This window comes from Crocuta crocuta, unplaced genomic scaffold (genome assembly GCF_008692635.1).
Source record: "Crocuta crocuta isolate KB4526 unplaced genomic scaffold, BGI_CrCroc_1.0 scaffold164, whole genome shotgun sequence".
Lineage (NCBI taxonomy): Eukaryota > Metazoa > Chordata > Mammalia > Carnivora > Hyaenidae > Crocuta > Crocuta crocuta.
Window position 1 is genome coordinate 1,027,866 of NW_027530016.1, and position 9,083 is coordinate 1,036,948.

Sequence of the window (9,083 nt, forward strand, 5' to 3'; positions counted from 1 at the left end):
AAAAAAAAAAAAAAAAAAACAAACAAACAAACAAAAAAAACCCAAAAACCAACCAAACAAAAAACTACAATAGGAAGCTCATTTGAAAATACTAAACCGAATTGGGAGGGAAAATCAACACTTGATCCCCGGATGCTAAAAACCCATGACCAATTATGACCAACAGTACACTACCAGGAAGAGAAGGAAGGAAAGCAGTGTTAGGAGGCCCAATATGCTTACTAACATTTGTCTTACTCACTGTAAAGGAAAGAGGATGAGGCAAAATACAGTGAATGTGTTTCTAGCTTGCAATCACAAAATAGCACGAGTCCAGGGAAATGTCTTACATGTCACTTAATTCTGCATATTAGATTCATCATGAAATAGTAGATATTTCTTGGCAGCTATAACTATTGGTCAAGAGCTGTACTGTTGTTATCTCAAATAACTTTCAATACATTTCAAAAGGTGATTACTATTTCATGCCTTCCCACCGTCATCTGCAGATAGGAAAATAGAGACTCTGAGGGGCAAAGCACCAAGTATACTGAGTCTAATGCATTATTTGTTTGCTCTTTATTTATTATCCTTTCTTCCCCTTGGAATCAAAGATTTGCCTGTGTTTAGTAATGAACCATAGAAGACTGAACTTTTTCTTTTAATGAGCCAATAGTAAAGGCAAATATTGAAAAATATCTATTTTTGTCTCCTTGGTTTCAACTAAGTAAAAAACTGAGGATATTCTATGGCCCACACTAAACTCTTCTTATAGCCAGGAAATCATAAAAATAAGATTCCCAGTGGAAAGAAGCAGGTTCTAAATTAATAATAGAAACAGTTATAATTATTATGAAGGGAATATTCTTTTATTAGAAGAAATGAAACAGCAGTATATTTATTCATTTAATATGTGTGTCACAGAATTATTTTAGAATCCATGTTTATTAGGAAAAAAGTATGACACCTTTAACAAAAATACTTTTATTTTGCAGTAAGTATAAAAATAAAAATGTAAATGAGTAGTTTATGTAATTTCTAATGCTAGAATAGCACTGAACTGTATCACTGGTGGTATTGACAAGTTTAATTAAGAAGTCATTTAATGATGATGTTAACAAATCTGGCGTATTTTTTGAGTCAGATTGACACTACTCAAGACACAAGCATAACTGACGTTCCCTCAGTAAGATGCAGAGTAGAATCTGTAAGGGAACATCTGATGGCGATGATAAAATTAAGGCCAAGGACTTGGCAAAATATGTTATAAACTGTAACAGATGTTCCCAGATGAAATCACATTTCTATTAAAAACTATACAGATGCTCAGTCGATAGAACCTAGAGTCTCAGAACTGTGGAACCAGAAGGGATTTTTAGAGATGAGCCATTCCCATCATTTTAAGGTGAGGACACTGGGGTTCCTGGGTGGCTCAGTCAGTTGAGTGACCAGCTCTTGATCTCGGCTCAGGTCATGAACTCATGGTTGGTGAGTTTGAGCCCCGCATGGGGCTCTGTGGTGACTGTGCAGAGCCTGCTTGGGGTTCTCTGTCTCCCTCTCTCTCTGCCCCTCTCTCACTTGTGCTCTCGCTCTCTCACACACACACACAAAATAAATAAACTTAAAAAAATAAATAAACAAAGTTGAGGAAACTGACACACAAAGAATATTAAATGATGAACACAAGGTCCCACCATTGATTATGTGTCTGAACTAGCTCTCAAACCCTTTCTATGATTCCAGGTTGTCTGTAATGATGATAAATAAAGGGACATTTTTAATATTTTACTTAAAAATGTATTTAGGGTGAATTATAGTGTGCAGTAAGATTAGATACAGGTATATTAACAACACAGACCATTTCATCTTTTGGATCTTCCCTGATTCTTGCTCCTGGATATTTACTCTTATATTTACTCTTAACTTACACAATAAATTATATTTACCCTTAAATTACTCTTATATTTACTCTTAAAGTAAAAATCCCAAGGAACGCTACCATTTTCCAGGCCTTATGAAGATGCCAACTAATATTAAATCTGCAACACGTTTTAAAATTTTCAGTAGTACTATTAAAGATCAGAAAATATTAGCACCATACTAGTGTGTGGGTGGTGCCTCTTTAAATGCAGATGATGAATAAACACTTTCTCAGTTGATCGTTCACAAGGTTTAATACTATCCAGAGTTTGGGTGCTCATACTAAACTTCTGTGAATCACAAAAGATTTGGCAACAAATGGGCAAATAACACTACCAAAATTAGAAGCACTACAGTGAAAGTCACATGCTTTCTTTCAAGTTGACAGTGGAACAATGCACTTAAAGAAAAAAATATATATTCTAAGATGCATGTAATTTATCGCTTGTGATTTTTTAAGACCTTATCATAGAGGGGGAGCTATAAAATGTGAATTGTATTATAATCTCTTTTATCACATCAGGAGGGATTCTGACCCCACTTCTCATGGACCAACTGGGATCGATTTTGCAGAGGAGAGACACTAATAAAATGAGGAGAATGGGACTAACTTTAATCCCAATAATAAAGATGCAAAACTAATGATCTCTTTCCATTCTAGCCAATGGCAGAACTGGCCATTATGGCCAATAACCTAGAAGTGTTAATATGGACTCCTCACTTGTACCCATCCCCCACCTCAAAAAAAAAAAAAACATTCAACTTTATCTAAAGACTACAGCTCACTATCTTACATTCACTTCAGTGGTTCTCAAATGTTTGGGTCCCAGAATCCCTTGGGAAAATTTGTACTGGTACAAATACAAAGCCCCACGAGCTCTCCTACGACAAGGAGCCTAGGCCTCTGTGGGCTTTATTAGCTGTCCACATGATTATGATATGAAGCAAATTTGAGAAACACTACTTTGGGGTATGCTCTTAATTTTCCTCTCCCATGTAATCGCATTCGCTTCTTAATTGTTCTGCCCGACTCCAGCTTCTTCCTGTACCAATCCAGCCTTCAGCCAGTCAACAAACCTGAAAAAGTCCAAACTTAAAAAAAAAAAAAAAATGAATGGCCACTTACCACACTGGAGAGTAGGTCCAGATTTGTTATGCACTTAAGGCCCTTCAAGATCTGGCTCTTGCAGTCTTCTCCAGCCTGATTTATCATCACCCCCCCTTAGGTGCGTAGTGCCTTCCTGGAGTCCAGGCCATTTATCATCATTCACAGACTCATTCAAAAAGTATTTATGAGCTCTTACCATAAGTACAATGCTAGAGCTAATACTGCAGATAAGGTGGTAGAGAAATAGAAACCATACCAGTTCTCAAAAGGTAAAAAATATACAAGTGAACATATTTAACTTCATTAGAATTATAATAGATGCGCCAAAGAGTCATAAGTTGTTATGAAAGCGTGTGATGGGGGCCTCACCTAGTCTGGGGCTTTTCAGAGGTAGCTTCCTCAAGCAAGGTATTTTTAAGCTAATGCTTGAAGTTTTTATGGAAATCACAAAATAAATGGCAAGAAGAGAGGGGCCTTTAAAGATAGGGAACAAAATGTGCAAAGGTGCAGTGGTGAGAGAAGAACATTTTCAAGAAACATTCCCAATGAACGTCATACAGCACTACATCTTATTTGTGGGGAGACTTCCCAAGACCCTGAGTGGATGCTTGAAAGTGCAGATAGTACTAACCCTATATATACTATGTTTTTTCCTACAATACATACCTATGAGGAAGTTTAATTTGTAAAGTAGGCACAGTAAGAGATTAACAACTCTTAATAGCCAATAATAAAACAGAAAAATTATCACAATGTACTGTAATAAAGGTTATGTGCATGGGGTTTCTCCCCAAATACCCTACTCTACTCTACTCACCCTTCTTTTCTTGTGGCGATATGAGATGATAAAGTGCCTATCTTAATTTGATTTCAAATATTGAAAACTCCATGACCTAGGCATGTAAAACAAAATGAAATTCAGCATATCCAGTATCAGTAGAAAGATCCTTCACATCAACACACATAATTACTATTGATCTCCAGAGAACCTATGTGTCAGGGATTAGAGGCTTAACAATCTCATCTCATCATACTATCAAATCTGTACATGGAAGATGTTGTAATCCACAACTTTCTGGAAAAGAGCCTGCAACCCAAAGAGGAGGTAACAGACCTGACATGAAACAGACAGAACATGGGAAGACACGGGCTCACACTCAGGTCTCGGGCTCTATAGTTCTCTTTCATCCCTTAATGTGCTGGGAGCCTAATGAAACGATGGAGCTATATTTGGGGCTATAGAGGTGGATGACGATCTCCACATTTAGATATGGGAGTACTAATGGGAATTTACTCTCTTTTCTAATTAATTGAGAAAAACATATCAGAAGAGATGGAAATTTTGAGTTAATTGGTTCAGGGAAACAAGATAGCTTGATTAAGCAAGAGTACATGATAGCCAGTAGATGTTTATTACAGAGGGAAATGAGCCTCACCTAGAGTCCTGGGGAGAGTCAGCAGGCTGAGCTTGAAAAGTGTGGTTTCAACAGGAGGGAAATATTGGAGATGAGATTGCAGACGGAGATATTCTGCCATGAGAAACTGTTTGTGGGAAAGTGTGCTTTGCAAGTCTGTCTTCCTGGCAAACTTAAGATATTTCTTTACATCATCTATCTACTTGCTTTATTAACTCGTTCAGTTTCTTCTTTAATTCCAAAAGCAAATTTGATTGTTTGCTGCATTCCATACACATTTCTGAGTGTTGGGCATCTAAAGATGAAATGACACATTCTTTCCCCTCATAGAGTTGTTTTATTTTTTTTTTTTAAAGTGTTTTCCACTCCCATTGCAGAACCCAACGTGAGGCTTGATATCACGGAGATCAAGACCTGAGGTGAGATCAAGAGTCAAATCCTGATCTGACTGAGCCACCCAGGTGGTCCTTCCCTCATAGTATGGTCTTTTATGACAGGTGCTAAAACAGCTGCTGAGGGTGCTTTGGAGACACAGGAAAAAAATAATCTGTATTATTAAGAGTTAGAAGGAGTCCTTTTCAAGAACTCAGTCTTGAAGAATGGGAGTTAAATAGGTAAAGAGAAGAGATTAAAAAGATTTTAAGTAAAGGGGAGCCTGGGTGGCTCAGTCAGTTAAGCGTCCAACTCCTGATTTCCACTCAGGTCATGATTTCACGGTTTATCAGTTTAAGCCCCGCATCATGTGTTACCTGTTTGGGATTCTCTCTCTCTCTCTCTCTCTCTCTCTTTCTCTCTCTCTCTCCCTCTCTGCCCCTCCCCTGCTGATGCTCTCTCTTGCTCTCTCAAAATAAATAAATATAACTTAAAAAATTTTAAATGTTTTAAGTAAAGAGAATGATACCTGGAAAATTCTTGAAGTCAGAGGAAAAGAGTTTGATAGGACCAGAGTAGAAGATGCCTGTGGGCCTGAAATGAAAGATGAGCCAAAAGAAGCAGGCAGGTGCCATGTCACATGAAAGGGCTTGGATAGCAAGCTGGGAAATTTGAGAGAAACCACAAAGCTCTGGGAAGCCACTAAAAAATTTGAATCAGCAGAGTGATGAAATCAGACACAAGCTAAGTTAAGATCATATTGGATGCAATATGAGAAGACAGGAGGAACTCCAATCATGGGGACCAGATGGAAGCCTGGTCCCAAACCCCAGTGATTGGGCAAATGGTTATGGACGGAGGAATGCAGGACAAGGAGTAGACTGGACTATGGAAAACAAGTTTTAATCTCAATTATTTTCCCACAAATTCCCATCATCCCTTCTTTAACATATTAATAAGGAGAAGGAAGAAATATATATAACTGATAAAGAATGGATTTGGATATTTTTGTCCTTATTTTCTGGTCCCAATTTGAACTTAAGCTTCCAGGGAACTGCGTTTGTTGTAAATCCGCAGAAGCGGGAGACGTGAACGCAGAGGGACCCTGGGGGGCAATGTTCTCACCCGGTTCCCTCCTGTCTCCACTCCTCAAGATTTCAAAAGATAGGAAGGCACCTCTTCACAGTGACTTCATGATGATCTTGGATGGAAAAGCCTTAGCCTCCTTCAGGAATAAACGAACTCACTGAGAGTCTGGTTTTTACTTTGGTGCACTTACCTTTTGCCAGGTAGTACCTGTTATGCCAAGATTCACATTAGCAGGCAGCATGATGGAGAGAAAAACAAGTCATCCACCACTTTGGAATGGATTTCTTACCTTCTTCACTGCGGATAAGGGGCAATATTCATCTGATTAGGGTAGTTTAATTAGCAGAACAAACAGATTCCTAGATTGGAGAAAAAGCTAAATGACTTTTGTCCTTGACCCAGAGTAACTACCTAGGCAACCAGCACTTCCACTTCTAACGTCTCCTAAATGAGCCTGATAAGCGGTACGCTAGCCAAAGGAGTGAGTCTTGAGCCCAGTAGATTTTGATGTGGCTTGGGAACCACTGCTCTAAGTATGAAGATCGTAGGGAGCTTTTGAAAATGGATATATTTCATTTGGGCTCCCTTCTCCCAAAAGTGGGTAGTACAGCTTGTGAAAAACAATGTGAGATTCAAGCAAAATGTAGAAGTATCTAATGATTTCAGGACTGATAATGATGCTGTGTAGTAAATGATGTTCGATAACAAAAAAAATTTGGTTGTTTTACGGGATTACTCAAACGAGGAAACAGCATTAATTATAACACTTTCTTTTTCTTCTTGTATAGCAAGCAGGAGTCTCTGGAGGCAAACATAAGAAGCCAACTCTATAATCTAAGGAGAAAATAAAAATTGTGGAGGGTCATGGGGGTGCCTGGTCGGAATGAAGGGTAAGACGACAGGCAGCCAGAGGAAGACTGGAAACATTGGACTCTAGGGGCCTGGGTAGTAAGAAACAACAGTAATCTCTCAAAGAGGGCAGCTGAAAAAAGTAACATTCTTACCAAATTGAGTGCTTTTAAAAATGATGTTCGGGGAGGAACCAGCCGGCAGGAAAAGGAGAGATGTTTAAGAAGAGGAAAATGTGATTTGGAATTTCTGAGAAGCAGTCATTCAAAATGCATATACTTTAGCTCTTTAGTTAGTGTTGACCCCTTGATGAATTATACTCATTTAAATCTGGAAAGAGCCCAACAAATATTCTATATAAAGAACGTACCTTAGGAGAAGACAGCATGAAGAATAATAATAATCTTTTAAATCTGGCGGTGCTGCCTTAATTCCAGCAAAGTAATGAAAACAAAACAATATAAAACAAACAACCAAAACCAGATTGAGCTGTGCATTGGTAAACTTACTAAGGCTCNGACGAAATCTACCTTCTTGGTGGTAAAATAAAACTTAATTTTGGCAGAATTTTTAATGAACTGAAAATTAGTTCCTTTCAATGTGTGTCAAATTCTTAAAAAATAAATACCCTTACAGGATGATGAATGATATCCTGCCCCAGCCAATGGATAATTTTACTTAACTGCCATATAGTTCAACAACATTTTCAGATAATAATTCACATGACACTTTGGTGTTAATCGTCACCGGATTAAATCCAGAAGTCTCGATGATATGATGATAGAGTTTATAGGACTAATCGTATGACGTGAAGTGTGCCATTTTCCTAATACCGCAGTAAAGAGTCTTTTTCATTTTGAGACCTCGTGTTCAATCTTAAATTTATTAACAATGTAGTTTTAGTCAATCATTTTGACCTTTTAAAGTTTCGGTTTCATCATACAAGAGGAGACTCTTACCTCATTATCACAAACCCTGCTTATCTCACAGGATTGTGACGTAAATGGAGCAAAACGATCATTTTGCAAATTCTACAGTACCTTGTGAATGCAAGGGTTAATTATAGACTACTTAATAGTAAATTTCAGGAAAACAATTGTTATGTTTTGGATTTCTTGACTAGAGGCCATGAAAGCAACGGTAAGAGAATTCACGTACATCACAACCATTTGAAGCAATATTTCACAAACCAAAACAACTTTTTTTTTTTTTTTTTTGAGACAGAGAGAGTGTGAGCAGGAAAGAGGCAGCGGCAGAGGGAGACAGAAAATCTTAATCTCCGCACGGAGTGTGGAGCCTTGCGCAGGGCTCGATCTCATGACTGTGAGATCGTGACCTGAGCCTAAATCAGTAGTCAGACACTTAACCAATGGAGCCACCCAGGTACCCCCAAAACAACTCTTTTAAAGAGTTAACTTCAAAGTGCTAAATTTACATAGCAACCCTTAAAAGGAAGTAATTTATATCTGTAATATATGTATCGCTACACACCATTTCTTTTTTAAGACCATGTGAAACAGCACTAAAAAAAGCTGCCGTTACACCATCACCTTTGATATGACAGAGCATGAGCATGATTAATATTGTGTGCAAATGCAATCTCTAAGTATTAGATAGCGAGCTCACTGCTTAATTGTTCTGAAAATGATAGGGTCTGCTTCTTTTAGGCTAAATCACTGAGAATTTTTTTAATTGCCCTTTAATAGAAATCTTACTATATTTTTAGCCTAGAGAAAACAGAGTCTGTGGGAACCACCTTCTCCCACCCATGTCTTGGCAGTGGGAACTGGTGTCTCAGATCAAGACTATTTACCAATCCCCATGGTAACAATGTGCTCTTTCTTGCATAAATCCTAATATCATCAGGACCTAATGGTTCTCTAGTATGGCATCTCAACCCGAAAATAACTGTATTGATGTGAGATATAAATGCTCTAAATAGAACATTTTTTTAAATTAAAAATATTGCTATGATGTTAGAAAGTTTGATGTAGCCTTTTCACTAGATAATGAGAATTTTGGAATAAACCCTCTGCCATTTCTGAGTATGGATGCTGGACCTTCAAAGAAGTGATTGAGTTGGGCCTTTGAGTTTATTACTTGGGAGAGCATTATGCAGGGTTGGGGCTCTGAATAATGTCCCCATATCCCTGCAGCAACAGTCTGTAAAGCCACTGCCCAGGTGCATGGGCTGCCTGGGTTTAGAGGTCACTACCCTCTTGTTTTCCAGGCTTAACAAGAAATCCCTAAAAGCTTCATCTACCCTGAGACCTGCTCACGTCCGAGGTTGAGAGATGTGTTAAAGCCCACTGGCAAAGATTTTGAAATAAACAACAACAAGAAAGATTAAT